This window comes from Peromyscus leucopus, chromosome 13 (assembly GCF_004664715.2).
Source record: "Peromyscus leucopus breed LL Stock chromosome 13, UCI_PerLeu_2.1, whole genome shotgun sequence".
NCBI lineage: Eukaryota > Metazoa > Chordata > Mammalia > Rodentia > Cricetidae > Peromyscus > Peromyscus leucopus.
In genome coordinates, this window is record NC_051074.1 from 62,550,704 (window position 1) to 62,567,169 (window position 16,466).

The window sequence follows — 16,466 nt, forward strand, 5'->3', positions numbered from 1 at the left end:
AACGCTCTTGCTCTGGTTGCACAGCAACAGCACATCGCTCACTGTGGCTCCAGTCTCCGGCTTCTGAGTCCAGCCTGGCACGTCTCCTCCCCTCAGAGGGCATCTATGAGCCATTTTCCTCTTTTGCCTCATGGAACATCTATCATGTTATTTTCATAGTCTTCCACACACCTGAAGCACTAAGTTGGTGATTCTTAAATGTTTCCATGCAGAAGAAAAATTTCCATGGTTAAAGAGCACTTTGAAAATCAGAAAGAAAAAAAAAATCAGTGCTTACTTGTGGGAATTCGTTCCGTTCGGCCAATGACCTTTATCTTACAGCACTTAATGCTTATAGAGTTATTTGAAATTCAGGTTAGATAGTGCCTTTTAAAACCTTCCTATGGAATTTTCAGCCTCCAGGACTCAGCAGTAAAAATACAACTTTCAACTAGTATTTAAATTTTAGATATACTACCGCTGTGGATATACTACGGCTTTTAGCTTTGAATGTTCTAAGGTTGCCCCGCTGAGGTATGTAGCAGGGCATGGTCACACACACCTTTAATCCCAGCACTTAGGAGGCAGAGGCAGGAGGATCACTGAGTTCCAGGACAGCCAGGGCTACAGAAAAACAAACAAAAGGCTGTGGATAAGCAGCAACAGGAACATTAGAGGGTAAAAAGATGAATACAATTTCTCCGTAGAAAATTCCTCTAACACTTTTGGTGATAAAAAGAGGGGAATTCAGAAATACCCCTTTACAAGCACACTTGCATGCTCTGGGCTGCTTACACTCTCCTAAATGTTGGCCTCCCTGACTGGATAATAGGCCTGCATATTAGACCTGTCAGTGTAAGAACACCAGGTCCATGGCAATAAGAACATTCCTACACCAGAAAATTTCTTCCTCCAAAAAAAAAGAAAAGAAAAGAAAAAAAGGAACCTCTGAAAATAAGAAACGGTTATTCTTTATAAAAACACACATACAGCAGTGCAATTGAGAACCAGCACCGGGTCATAGAACACAAAGTATAAGTTATTTTTCCCCAGAAATGGATTTGTCTGGCCCAGATTACTCTGAGCTTCAAATAAATTATAGACCCTTTGCCAGAAATTTAAATTGCTGATTTTTTTCTTTTGACATTTTATAGTTTAGCATGTTGTCATTTCAACTAGCAAAAAAATAAAATAAAGTAAAATAAAATATGTCTATTTTATTTCCTCTCAGGTGGTGGCCAGTTAGCGCTATCTCGGCAAAGCCTCGCAGGGAAACGTGAATCAACCTGAAAAACTGTTAGGCTGCCCCAATCTTTTTAAGCAGTCACTTCCATTTTTTCCCAGGGGTAGCCAGGGAGCTTGTCATCCCACTACTGAGGAGACAAGGGACCGCAAGGAAAAGAACATAGTACGGCTCGGTGAAAAAGACTGGCTCTCCATACTGAATGTCGACCCACTTAGTCGACATAAGCAGCTGTGTTTTGTGTCAACTCTTTGACCGCGCAGTGGTGGCCCACGCCTTTAATCCCAGCACTCTGGTGGCTGAGGCAGACAGATCTCTGTGAGTTCGAGATCAGCCTGGTCTTAGAGCGAGTTCCAAGACAGCAGGGCTACGCAGAGAATCCTGTTTTAAACAAACAAACAAACAAGTAAAACTAACTGTATTTGTATTTGATGACTGTATTATTTCAACATATCACCATAGAAAAGTAAAGACAGAGAAAGACAGCTGAGCGTTTCAAAAATCTCTTAAACATCCTAGATGCCGCACCACCCAGTAAGTAAGCCAAAGTTTACCCTGGAAATGAAGCAAGGGTTAATAGCAAGCTTGCTCATTGGTTGAGGGTTAACAACAAGCTTGCTCATTGGTTGAGGGTTAACAGCAAGCTTGCCCATTGGTTGAGGATTAACAGCAAGCTTTCCCATTGGTTGAGGATTAACAGCAAGCTTTCCCATTGGTTGAGGGTTAACAACAAGCTTGCCCATTAGTTGAGGGTTAACAAGCTTGCCCATTGGTTGAGGTTTAACAGCAAGCTTGCTCATTGGTCCAGCTGCATTCTCTATCTTGATCCCTGCACAAGATAAGGAGATCTTATGGAATTTGTGTCTATTTAGTTCACTCTTAATCCAGAGCCTTTGTGCATACTAGAAACTCAATCTGTATTGCTTAATGAAGAATTGATTTCACAGGTTATCCTTATTTTAAGTAGTGGACAGCCCATAATTCCAGCCCTAAGATTGTCAGACACACCTCAGAGCATTTTTTTTTTTTAATTCCAGAGAATGAAGTAAACCCAAAGCAAGTTTTGCTGATGCATTCACAGCAGTGATCATTTAAGCTTCAAACAAAGCTGGGGGAAGGGGGCTTTAAAGAAGTCTAACACCAAAGCAAAGCGTACCTTATGCCATAGAAGAATTAGCCCATGAAGGCCAGAACGCTGACCGGAAACCTGACTCCCCAAAAGAAGGAGGGCGTTCACCAAAAGACACAGAACCTCCTTTCCCACAAGACACATGATGAAATGTGTTCTCCAGAAATCCAGTAACGTCAGTAGAGATAAGAGAGGAGAGAACTCTGTCCTAGATCCTCAAGGGCCTTCTTGCCAGGCTCAACTTCCACATCAGTGCCTGGAGCCTTGCAAGGATTCGCAGGTCTTGAGTATGGGCCTGAGACTACACGTTCGCGGGTTCAAGCACTTCCCACTCCAGATTATTAGGTGGCTTCAGAAGGTTTTGCTCTCTTTAAGTGTTCTCATTACTCTCATTTATCTACTCCCTGGGGTACCTCAGGATCCTCTCCGCTTTAAAAGTCTACCATCTTGCTGAATTGGAAATGTATTTTATAACTACAGTTTTCTTTGTGAGTCTTTATCTGCCAAATGCAAGTCACCACGTTAGACTTCTAACAGGAAAAACATTTTATTTTCCTAGTGTCCCAAATGCTCCCTGTCCTACTGTGTCACTTTGATTGGCAGTGTTTATAATGCTCTAAATTATCAGTCGCATCGCTGAGGATTCCTTCCGTTCCAGTCAGTGTTGCCTCAGGACAAGATAGTAAAGTCGATGACATTTATCCTACATCAAGAAGCCCAGTTATCTTTTTAAAACCCTGGAGGACTGGTTCCAGGAATGCCAGGTGCTCCCCAGAGATACCAGAATTTCCTTCTGTAAAAGTGACTCAGAGACCAGCCTGCTCTATAGAGGGAGATCCAGGACAGCCGAGGCTACACAGAGAAAGTCTGACTTGAGAATGAATGAATGAATGAATGAATAAATAAATAAATAAATAAATAAATACATGGATGGATGGATGGATGGATGGATAGATAGATAGATAGATAGATAGATAGATAGATAATAAAAGTGATATAGTATTTACATGTAAACTGTGCGTGTATCTTTCTGTGCACTTTTCCCATCTCCAGACAATGTACTTAATACATTATCCATGGTATGCAAATTGATGCTCTGTTGTATTATTTAGCAAATAACAATAAGGAAGTAGAACCTGCACATATCCAGAACAAATACAGCTTTTCCTAAATATGTCCTGTCCTCGTTGTTTTAATCAGGAAATGACAGCACCTGCAGCTATGGAGGGTCAACTATATTTATTTGGTCCTGCTCAAGGGATGGGGTGGTGACCAGGACTGTTAGAATAATATGGGACCACAGGGTGAAAGGATTCACTTCAGACCTTCCTAGCTTTGAACGTGACTCCCTTCCAGCTTCCACTGAGTGAGGGCATACCTGCACTCTGGGAGACTAGGATTTCAATTCGGGGGAGGGGGACTTTAGAAAGTTGGTTTATGACCCTCCCTTAAAACATTTAAATGTCAATTTTCATATACTGGAAAATGAATGACCAAAAAGACTTTGGGTCTCAAAATTTTTGTATTTACCATTTTTCTAGTCAGTAAAGTAATCTATCACAGCAACCACTTGAGGCATTTTTTAATGGTACCCTCCACACACCGTGGACTTAGGCTTTCAAGACATAGTGCTTTAAATAATGTTTTAAATTTTATAATGATAAATATGAGTTCATTTTATGATGGAGAATACTAAACTGTCTCCAAATGGAACAAAAATATACATCCTGGGCATGGTCTTTGTCAGTTTTCTGAAGTGTCCTTTTCTAAACTGTTGCCCTGTGAAAATCCCAGTTCTTACTGAGATTCATTGCCAGAATACAGTGTGACCAACTCATGCTGAGCGAGGGTTTACACCGAGGACCTGGGTGAAGCTCTTGCCTGAGTGGAGGAGCTTCTGTACTGGGCTTCTGTATGGCATGTGTTTGCAGAATCTTCTAGAAACACGGGCAGCTCTTTCTGCTTCCTGAAACACGTGTAGTGAGTGGTGAGGAGCACTGAGTGCTGTCAATGTTCCATGCCTGGTGGGCTGCTGTGAAGGAATATTACAAGGTGAGACCGATTTTCCAAGGGTTATTTAGTTCGGGTCCTTCGGGCCAGCCTGACAGATAGGCTCTAGAGCAAAAGGCCAATCAGGTCAAGGTTTTGGGTGCAGTAGTAGAGGTGGTCGGAGGCTTATGCGTGTCTCCAATACAGCCTGTACTTACCTATGAAGATTATAGATGGTACTACAGGCTTCATGCCTCTGTTCCCCAAGACAAGTATGTTGGGACTCTAACCCCAGTGGGATGGGGCTAGGGGTTTGGGGACGTCGTTAGGTTTAGATGAGGTCATGAGAATGAAGCGCTAATGGTGAGATTCATGCATTTATGAGAGAGGAAGACTGTGAGGATACAGCGATCAGGCCTGTGAGCTGCTCAAGGCCCTTATCGGACACTGCATCTGCCCACGCTTCCCAGACTCCAAGAACACAAGAAGTAAGTGCTAGCTGTTTACATCTCCAGACTAAATTATTTTCATTACAATAGCCCAAACTAATTTATATGAAATCTTCACACACTTTATTTCCTTCTATATTATTTTTTGGATGCTTTTTCTTCTCTATTATTATTGTGTGTATGTGTGTATGCGCACACACGCAAGTGCTACAGCGCATGTTTGGAGGCCAAAGAACGACTTTATAGAGTCAGTCCTCTCCTCCACCTTGCTGTGGGTTCCCGGGAGGGAACTCGGGTCACGGTGCTCTCGAAACAAGGAATTTGCCCCGTGAGCCATGTCACTGACCCATCAGCCAGCCCCCTTCAATCTTGGTGTGATTGTGGAGATGACGTCTACTTGGTCTCCATTTCATAGCTTATCCATGATTCTTTGCTTTTGAAATCAAAAGACTACACCCCCAATCCCTTTCAGGTGCTGCATGTCCAGGTGAACTCCGTATCAATAACCTCGGTGAGTGGTAGGGCTTGTCAAAATCCTGGGGAATAGACATAGTCCATTATATTATCATTATGCTTTTGGGAAACTTTGCTTTCAAAATATAACTAAACTTAAAACACCAAGTCTTCTGGGTGAGTGGAAGTATTTGGAAGTTTGAGCCATGGTCCTCCAGAAGAAAGGGCTTCTTCATCTCACGACAACTTTGAAGAAACAAAATCGTGTTCTTATGTTCACTAAAAAGGGAGCCTAGGTCTTCAAAGCTCTCTCCTTCCAGTCAAGTTTAAAAGCTTGACTTCTGGTGTCTGCCTGCGTCCTCGCCTCCTTTCCGCCAGCCCTGTGGGCCTATGACAGCATTAAAATGAACTTCCCGGTGTCCTCACAGATCTTTCATATCCAGATATCATTTCACACCACTTGCCATATAACAGCGCTCTCTGCTCCACTGCCAGCCACGTGGTGCTTCCCTGTCTTTCTCTTGTCCTCATGGCTTTTTCTCTGCACCGTTTAACGTCTCTTTATCTCAGCACAGTCCTTTAAATGTCATTGCTCCTTCAGGGTCTCATCTCCACACCATTTCTCCCACTTCACCCACTACTGCTGTTGTCCACATTTGTATTTCTTGGCTGACTTCTCTGTGTTCAAGCTTTTACCGCACTTCGAGCCCGAACTCAACGCAGTCCACAGAATCTCACAGGTACCTGAGACACGCCTGGAAAGAGAAATCATTGTCTCTGCACAGCCTGGATCTTCCATTCCTCCTCCTCACCATCATCAACCCAGTCATCGGAGCTGAAACAAATGTCATTCCTGCCTCTGTGAGTTATCTTCTGAATTCATCCTGTTCCCCAGCTGCCCCCTCCCAGTGCACTTCTCTACAGACCCATGGCTGCATTTTCTTACTGTGAAGCCTCAGGGAAATCCACTGCTGGCCATGCACACAGGTGCCAAGTGTCCTTCCCCAGCCCAGCCTTCACCGGTCCCCGGGGAGGGGTTTTACCCGGTTATTCCAGCTCTCTGATCGCTGGGGTCTCTCTACCCTTGCCTTTTCGTGTGCTGTTTCTGCTGTGTGGGGCGCTTGTCCCTCCCGTGGCAAGTGTTTAAAAGCTTGGCTTCTGGTGTCTGCCTCCGTCCTCACCTCCTTTCCGCCAGCCCTTTGCACCCGTGACAACATTAAAGTGAACTTCCCGGTGTCCTCACAGATCTTTTCACTCTGGAAAACATTACTTCCTGACACTCCCACTTCCAAAGACAAAAAAAAAAAGAGTGCTTTTTCTGTGTGGGAGTAGTACACTGTGCTGCCATCTCAGAGTGCATCACCCCGCAGTGGATTACCTGCCCACCCCCTCCTCCCAAGAGGAAGAGGGGTAGAGCAGTGTAGGACAGATGCCCCGGATGCCTACAAGGAAGCAGTGTCTTCTGGACGCAGCAGAGCGCTCCACACACGCAGCTGCAGAAGCTGTGACGGCATGCACCGACCTGTGCAAGCCCACATCAGACAAAGTCCTAGCATTGACGGAGGAATTGGGCATGGAGTCCCACAGCTAGCTGAGGAGCTGTGGGCAGATGGTGGCCGCTGGGAGAGGGAGAGTTGGTTTTCTCTAAGAGGGTAGGTAGCCTCTGGTCAGTCATCCATGATCAGACGGAAGGCTACACACCCAAGAAAACTTAGGCAGCACCTATCGGTCTTGATGGATTTAAAAGATTAAAAGGACACAAAGTTGGGGGAGTAGGGGTGAGGGGTGGGTGTGGGAAGGAATAGTCGGGGAGGGGGAGAATATAATCAAAACAAATTTGCAACATTTTGAAGGACTAATAAAAATATATTTTAAAAATATTACGCAGTCAATCATCAGCCTCACTATAGTGAGACAATCAGGGCAGAACCATGCTTCTCACTTGCTGATTTCTGTGTCTAACATAATTCCTGGAATAGAACAGGTGTCCTGGAGAGTTTTGTGTCAACCCGACCCAAGCTAAAGTCATCTGAGAGGAGGTAACCTCAACTGAGAAAATGCCTCTATAACATTGGGCACTTCCAGGCCTATAGGACATTTTTTAAATTAGTGGTTGATGGGGGAGGGCCCAGCCCATTGTGGTGCTCCTGAGTTGTATAAGAAAGCAGGCCGAGCAAGGCCTGAGGAGCAAACCAGTGAGCAGCACTGCTCTATGAACCCCGCTTCAGCTTCTGCCTCCAGGTTCCTGCCCTGTGTGAGTTCCTGCCCTGACTTCCTTCAGTGATGGACTGTTACCTGGAAAGGTGAGCAACTCAACCTTTCCCTCCCTGGGGTGGTTTGAAAGAAAATGGCCCCCAAAGGGAATGGCAGTGTTAGGAGGTGTGGCTCTGTGGAAGTGGGTGTGGCCTTGTTGGAGGAAGTGCGTCACTGTGGGGGCGGACTTTGAGGCTTGTCCTACACTCAGGATATACCACCCAGGGTGACTGTCAGTTGACTTGCTGTTGCCTGCAAGATGGGTCCCAGTACCGCATCTGTCTGCCCACCACCATGCTCCTCATCATGATAATGGAGTGAACCTCAGAACTGTAAGCGAGCCACCCCAACTAAATGTTTCCTTATAAGAGTTGCTGTGCTCATGAAGTCACTTCACAGCAATAGAAACCTTAACTAAGGCGCTCCCCAAGTTCCCTTTGGTCATGGTGTTCCATCACAGCAACAGAGAACCTAACCAAGACAGTAAGTAATCAATAACGGTTGCTAAATGCATGGGTGAATGAGTAAGTGAATGTCAGTATCTCCAGGATCATCCCTCACACTTCCTACATAGCTTTTATCACACAGTTTCAAAGATTATATCTTGTTACAGAAAGCCCCAAGAATTTTTTTGTGTAATGTCTTATTCCCAAAAGCAAACATACAACAAACAGCTAGCATGTTTAGAATAAAGTCTGATTATTTTTTAATTTAAAAAAAAAATCCTTGAATTGATACCTCCTGTACTTTGGATATACATTCTCATACCCTGATATTAGAAAATTCTCATTTTTGCAGAAACAGCTCTGCTCAGCTGACCCCAATCACTTTATCACTAAGGTTCTATTAACATCCCATAATAGGTTTTCTCTTCACTTCAGAGTCAATACATAGATCTTCCTAGTCTTCTTGCCTGAGTCAATCCATAAGTACTTTTAATCTATGAACTTTCAAGCTCAAAAAGATTTCCTGGGTCACTAAATACTTACTTCTCGATTACATGGAATTGAAAGCTCACAGAGGCTCAGGATCAATTATATTTCATCTTTTCAGTGCTTATTTCACAGCTGAACACTTCTCAGAATAATGAACACAAGTCCAGTTCCTGACAAGCCATGGCAAAGGCCAAATGAATGAGAAATATTATTCACCCTGGCCCCATGCTCTAGCCGGGGGGTGAAGAGGTAGTGTGTGCTGTGACTTATTACAGTAACCACGTTCCGCTCACACCCAGATCAATCGCAAAGTGGAAGTCCGAGGCCCTGGGCCTACGGAAAAATAACATACACATCGTAGGACAACAAAAGCCCATAAATCTCTGCCCCAGGCCCAGAACCTTATCTCACGTGGTGCCAATAAGACAGAAAAAGATCTCAAAGGAAATGGCTGCTTCCTGTGCAGAAGCCTTGAGTATCACAGTGGAGGAATCCCGTACCATAAGCAACACATAGGACTGTCTGCGGGAGAGTGAGCTAGCTCAAAATAGCTGACAGACAAATAGTGTAAGAGTTTGTGTTCTGAAGTTAAATTCATCACGGAAAAGGTCATGAATGGGAAGACAGTTACTGATAAAACTATGTGGCTACGTGTATAGGCATCGCCCAGGGCATCCTGGTTAGGAACAGAAAACATTATACATGACCACGGACCACAGTGTGTACGTGTGGAGTTCTTAGTCTAAGGTGGACAAGCCAGCTGAGATTTATATGGAGGGTATATCTGGATCTCTCTCTCTCTCTCTCTCTCTCTCTCTCTCTCTCTCTCTCTCTCTCTGTGTGTGTGTGTGTGTGTGTGTGTGCGCGCACACATCCAGTGTATTTGCACAGAGGAATACACATGCTCACAATCATGGTTTATGTGCATATTCCTTTGATGTAATTCCTAAAGGCTTGGACACAAAGTGTTAAAAGCCACAGCTGTAACAAACAACTGTCGGATTCATAAACAAGGATGCACTGCCATTAGGTCAAGAGTGCCAATGCTGTAACAACCAAGGCCACATGACCAGAGCTCCGAGACAGTGCCACAAAGCTGATGTGACCATGCACTAACGGGAATGAAATCCCTCGCAGTCTCCCAGTTAACTGGAAAGCACGGAACAGCGAGGCCAGGGCAGAGACGCCTCCTTTTCACACTTGGGAGGATCCAGACAAGAACAGAAGCTCCGGGTGATACAGGAGCAGCGCTCTGTAAGACATACTTCTCCCACGTCACACCCCAAACTGACCATTAACATTAAGTTTCATTGGCTGTTTTTGTATGACTTAACTCATGTATAAAAACCAAAGTAAACATAGAATAAGGCTGTACAAGGCAACATTCCACCCCTGAAAACCTCTGATCTATTATTTATTCTGATCATTGTTATAGTTTGGACCCCTATTTTATTCAGGATCCAATTAGGGGAAAGATGCACTACAGGTCTTTCAGAGGGAATACCAGAACTTGTATGTGTGATGAAGGACCAGAACCAAGAACTTAAGTAGAGTGGTGGTGTAGCCATTTGCAACATTCAGAAGCCGGGAGCTCCCGCGGCTGATGTTAGAATGGTTCTCCGTTTGTGTGTGTTTGTTTGGCTGGGCTTGTTGTCCTGTTTAAAGTTGTGTTTTGTTTTTGTTTACCGTCATGTCTCTGTGTGTGTGTGTGTGTGTGTGTGTGTGTGTGTGTGTGTGTGTGTATTTCAGTGTATGCACATGTGTGTGCAGTACCCAGAGAGGCCAGAAGGTGTCAGATACCTTGTAACTGGAGTCACAGACAGTTATAAGCTGCCTAACGTGGGTTCTGGGAATTGAATCCAGGTCTTCTGGAAGAGGGGCGAGTCCTCTTCGCTGGTCAATCATCTCTCCAGACCATTGGCTATTTGGGGTTGTTTTTCTATGTATGTTTTTCTTGACTGGCTTTGTACTTGATATGAAGCCCCAGCTAGTTTAATGGCAATCCCCCTGCCTCTGCTTCCTGTGCCACCAAACCTGCAGAGAAGATGTAAACAGAGCCAAGAAACCAGAACCACAGTGCAGGAACTCTTGGCAAATTTTTGCTGAGACAAGAAGGTGCTGTTTGAGAGCAGCTGGAGTGAGAACAGCAGCTGGCAAGTCCTCTCCAAGAAAAGGGGAGTGAGATGCCCACCGTGCCCCAACTTGCCTTCTCCTATGCCTTCCGCTGGCTCAGCCCATCCATCGAAAACCAAAAGCCAAGGAAACGGGAAACTGCGGTCCCCTGTGGAGTTAGACAATAGAGCCCAGGAAAGGCCAAGAAGCCAGGCAAACCACGAAGCTGGGGTGAGCCGGAAGGAAGCCAAGGCTCCGAGTCTGTTGATACACTGTGGGAAGGGGTGAGATGAATAAAGACGGGGAAGGAGAGAGGAGTGGCACAGACTGGAAGAGGAGAAAAAGGAGAAAGCATGGCCCCAGGTCGGCTAGAAGAGGGGCTTCCCGTGCCATGGTGGGCTACAAAGCCAGACGGACAAACGGCAGAGTTTCAGGTGGCCTCAAAGCCCACGGAGAGCTACTGTCCGGGTTCTGACGTCACTGGAGTTCGTTTAGATCTAAGAGGTAACTGACTGAATTAATGTGAATGTAAGTCTCTCCTGTCAAAATGAAATTGAACTATCTTTCAGGAAACTTGCGATGGGATTTCAGAAAGTCAAACCCACTGCAGGCCCTTCCTTGTGTGTGAACAAAGGAAAAGAGCTGAGAGCAAAGGAAACAGCAGGGGCAAAAGTGTGTGTGTGTGTGTGTGTGTGTGTGTGTGTGTGTGTGTGTATGTATCTGTGTGTGTGTGTATGTGTGTGTCTCTGTGTGTCTCTGTGTGTCTGTGTGTGTGTGTATGTGTGTGTGTGTGAGGGTGGGGAGTGGAGAAGAGAGCCCAGCTCCAGGATTTCATCTGTGATGTTTGTTTATAGCTGTTTCAAATTAAGGAACTAATTTTGGGTTGGGAACACACAAGGAAGTTCCCTGGGAAGTAGAAGAGCATTGCTCAGAAGGACCCCGTCTAGAGGTAAAGAGCAAAGCTGGGGGGGAGGGGAGGGGAGGAGGTGTGTCTGCTGGCCGCTCTCCCGCCTTGGTTCATTTGTGAGAAGACCATAGCTCTGTCCTCCTAGCAATTCCTGTTGAGCTGTCCACCCCACGAATGAGCAGCACCTAGGCCCGCTTTGGGAGGCCAGTTGCTCCGCACAGATTAGACCCTCCTGACGGGGGTCTCTGGAGCCCCAGCCACCGCGCTCCTGGGAAGAAGCTGGGACTTGGCGCTTGCTCGACTGGCTGCTGTTTGCCCCCCAGGGCCCTGCTCAGCTGCGTGAGCAGACAGAAAGGGGGCTGGGTGGATGGCCCTGATGCTTCCCTGCGGGGCTGGGGTTGGGTTCCCGGGACCTACACGGAGGCTCACAGCTGTCTCTAACTCCAGTTCCAGGGGATCCAACACCCTCTTCCGGACTTCCCGGGTACACATACATACACTAACACACATAAATTCTCTCAATTAAAAAATGAAAGAAGATGAAAAGTCGGTTTGGCACTATAGTGCTTTATAAAGTTATTTTGCAGTTATTAAAATGAAGGCTTCATGAAGGACTATTCTTAACTTTTTTTTTTGAGCTGCCCAAAGAGAATATTGCTATGAGAAAGTTTCTGTTTAATATTCAGTCTCATCCACTGAGTTATTAATAGAAACTAGATCATGGCAACAATTTCTAAGGGTGCTAATGAGTGCCTCTCCTTAAAACAGCCAACGAAAACTTAATCTTTCTATATGGATTTCCTTAAAACAGAGCCCCTTGTCCTGTGTGGTAGAGCACTTTAAAACATGCCATTTTAGGAATACATCTTCTCAGCAATTCTTTCTGTAACTTACAGAACATGTGTCACACACCTGAGCAGATGAGTCCATGCTGGGCAATATTGGTGCTGCCGATACCATGTCATGCTATTTCTGCTTCGAGATGTTTATGATCAGTAGCTACATAGCCAGTCTTGGTCCTGCCCAACTCTTCACGAACACCAAAGATCATTATAATGTCAGTGTCACTAAATGCCCACAGAAAGCCACATGCAGGAATGACTCCATTCATTGCTCTGAAATGAAGCATCCCCACTTATAGGAACTTAATTCATTAGTCATGCCCATTTTAAATAACTAGAGAACAGAGTTAAGGTTCAGAGATACTAAATGCTGTCCCCAAGAATTACCAGTTATTAAACAGTGGGTCTGGCCTCTCTCTGATTTCAGGCAACACTTGATTTAATATTCTGTCACTATCTTAAAATGTTTAGCAATGCCTACATAGGAGTTTTGCATTTTTATTTTGCAATGGGTTTCTCAAATCACGTAGCCAGCCTTGACTGTGGCATCCTGGGTAGATACTGCATGGGGAGGGTTTAAACTATGTCCACACATTCTCCAACAGTTCTTTCAAAAGACAAAGCTCATTTCCACGTTTGGGTCAGTCACGCCTTCTAATGAATGGGGTCTGGTAGGAGAAAGGGTGTGTCCTAGGAGTCGGATGAGGAAACTTTGCAGCTTCTGTCTCACCATTGGGTCACTTGCTCCAGGGAAAGACAGATTCCATGTCATGAGGACACTCGGGGCCACACAGAGTCCATGGGGTGAGGAACGGAAGCCTCCTGCCGGCAGCCACTTAAATAAGCCATCTCAAGCACCAGTCAAATGTTGAATACATTGACCACCCCTGACTCTGCCCCTGGGACTTGCCTTCTGAAAGGTCCCTCAGAGAGAACCATCTAGACAAACTACTTAATTACTGATATTCAAAAACTGTGGGATAAGTTTGTTATTTTGAGCTAGGATAACTTATGTAATAATGAATAATTCATGTTACGTAACTCTGGGATCTAAGATATGTAAGAATATTCAATTAAAAGGCAAGAATATTCAACAATGTTTGGTACAATATTAATTTGACTCGGTTGTGCCTTTTCTGACCATCCAGGCATTTCATCTACAGACACAGTAGGAATGATCAGAGGGCTTCCCTCTACCCATTCATTGTGGCAAGGCCTTCTTTTAATTAGGCCATGGCTTTTGACATCTGATGCTTAATTCAAAGACTGCCAGACACACTCCTCCCATAAGAGCTAACCTCCCTTCTAATTGAGCAGTCTGTTGCTCCTGTTTCCAGTCCCGTCATACCTCTGTCACATGGCTTGGGGTTACAGTTCAAGGTCTCATAGCCATGTTTATTCCGCCTGTACAGCATGGAATGGGGCCAGTGGGGGTGGTTCCCCAGTGGCCATTGGCTTCTGCTGTTGTCACCAGCTCTGTGTGGGCCTGACTAGGGGAGCCATTAGAGACATGGCTAGCTCCACGGCACGCCCTGGATCTACAGGATCCAGTCTCCTTGGTGAATGAGAAAGGCGGTGGATTACACAGCACCAGTGGACACACTTGAAAAGTGAGGACCTCACTGGCTACTCAGTAAGATCAGAGCATCAGGGTCTTACCTGTGAGCTGGACTCCAGCAAGCTCATGTGTGAGCCCAACACTATTAGTTCACAAGCACCTGCTAAGCAGATGGAATGAAGGTGTTCCATGCCACTCTGAGTCCATCACACCTCTATTTCACCCATACCACATTTTTCTCCTTCAAAGGCAATCCCAGTCTCAAGTTCAGCAGAAAGTTCCACAAAGGGAAGATTTTTCAAAGTATTTTTTTCCATGGAAGGGTTCTGGGTTCTAATCCAGAAGGTTCTTCTGAGCAGATACTGCCTATCTCTATGATTAAATTGTTTTAAAAGTTCATAGCTTATATGCAAATTATTCTTGGTAAAGCAGATAATGATCCCAGTAGGTGAAGGAGTTTTCTTGCATGATGTGTTTGGATACTGTTATAGGAATCTTTGAGGAAAATAAGGTGTGGTAGTTTGAATGTATTTGGCCCCCATAAGCTCACAGGGAGTGGCACTATTAGAAGGTGTGGCCTTGTTGGAAGAAGTGTGTCACTGTGGGGGTGGGCTTTGAGGTCTCTCTCTCTCTTTTTTTTTTTTTTTTTTTTTTTTAAAGATTTATTTACTATATACGAAAGAGGGTGCCAGATCTCATTACAGATGGTTGTGAGCCACCATGTGGGTGCTGGGAATTGAACTAAGGGCCTCTGGAAGAGCAGTCGGTGCTCTTAACCTCTGAGCCATCTCTCCAGCCCCGAGGTCTCTTTTTTTTTTTCAAGCTTCCCTCAGTTGACTTACTGCTGTCTCTAGGTCAAGATGTAGGACTCTCAGCTCAGCACCACCTCTGCCTGCACGCCGCCACCATGCTCCCTGCCGTGATAACCTCTGAGGCTGTAAGGGAGCCACCACAATTAAATGTTTTCTTTATAAGAAAGCTGCCGTGGTCATGGTGTCTCACCACAGCAACAATAAACCCTAACTAAGACATAGGGGAAATATTATAAATCAAGGATGTGGACCTTCTCTCTCTCTCTCTCTCTCTCTCTCTCTCTCTCTCTCTCTCTCTCTCTCACACACACACACACACACACACACACACCACTTTCCTTATAATTAACTTATTTTCTCACAGCAGAATAACACTTTTCCTCAAGCTAATACGGCGGCCTACGTTCTTTCTATTTTGGAAGTAAACTCTAAGAAACCCTTGGAATAAATTCGGGGAGCACCATGCAGTTGTTCTCTGAAAGCTGACGGTTTTGTGTCTTTTATAGCATGTGTGAAGAAAACATGATACAGTGCTCTCCAGAATTACATGTTGTCTATCACATGGCTGCAGTAGTTACAAATGAGGAAAGTATGCATAGAATGTTTGGAAACAGCATTCTGAGGCATCTTCCTCAGGGCCCCTCTCAGCACATGCTCCAGTTAGCTCTTCCAAGCCAAGGAGAACTCCTCAGGACTCAGAAGATGTTTCCCGTCCTGATACAGGTCTTTTAAGACATTTGGGAAAGGGGAGGGACATAAAAATATTTTCCCAAGTCAAAGGAACAAGTGTGGAGTCCGGAAGTAATATAATGCCATGACTTTTATTTTTATTAACAATTGTTTGTTTGGTTGGTTTTTATTATTTATTTATTTATTTTGAGACAGGGTTTTTCTGTGTAGCTCTGGCTGTCCTGGACTTCACTCTGTAGACCAGGCTGGCCTCGAACTCACAGAGATCCACCTGCCTCTGCCTCCTGAATGCTGCCTCAGCCCTCCCGAATCAGGGCAGACTCCAGAGCCACCTTCTCTAGCTACTTCGGGCATCTCGAAGCCTCCTCAGGCTCTGCCTGGGACCAGGGACAGTCACCCTGGTCACTGAGGTTTCTGTTGTCCTCATCCGAAACAAACTGGCAGCCGGTGTTCTGGATGTCCTCGGTAACAGTCAGCAGAGCCTGCTGCTCTTGATCCACCAACGGACCCTCTGTGGTGGGAAATCTTGTTCCCGGATAATGGTGTGTTCGATGAAACCATTAACTTTGCTTGAGAACACTTTATGACCTGCAGGTTTGATCCATTTGAGCTTGACTCAGAAAGACACGTTTATTCTCTGAGTCGATAGATGCCCACATTCTGGCTTCAAAACAAGGAAGGGTCAAAAGATTACAGGAAAGCACAGGCACAAAATTCTTTTGCCGCCAACTGTTTGCGTGAACATTCCAGCCGCTCAGAAGGCACTATGGACTGGCGTGGACTGACGCAGCTCCTGGGGGGACACATGGGAGAGAGAAGCCAGTGTCAGCCAATCTGACAATAGCCCTCAGGAAAGCGAGGAGGCCACTGCTGCCTGAAGGGCTGGATGCAACTCGTTTGCATAATGGTCAGGCAGGAGAAGAGACCAGCAGGAAGTATGCTTCCAAGACATGGAAGTGACGCCATCCTCCCCTGGCACAGCCCTCGGACTGTGGTCGCAAACCTCTGTGCTGTGTTGCTGTCTCTTTTACGTTTTTATATTCTCCATCGGTGCCAGAATGCAAGACGCGACGCATTTTATACCTGTGGATGTAAATATGAAGACTGTCATTCTT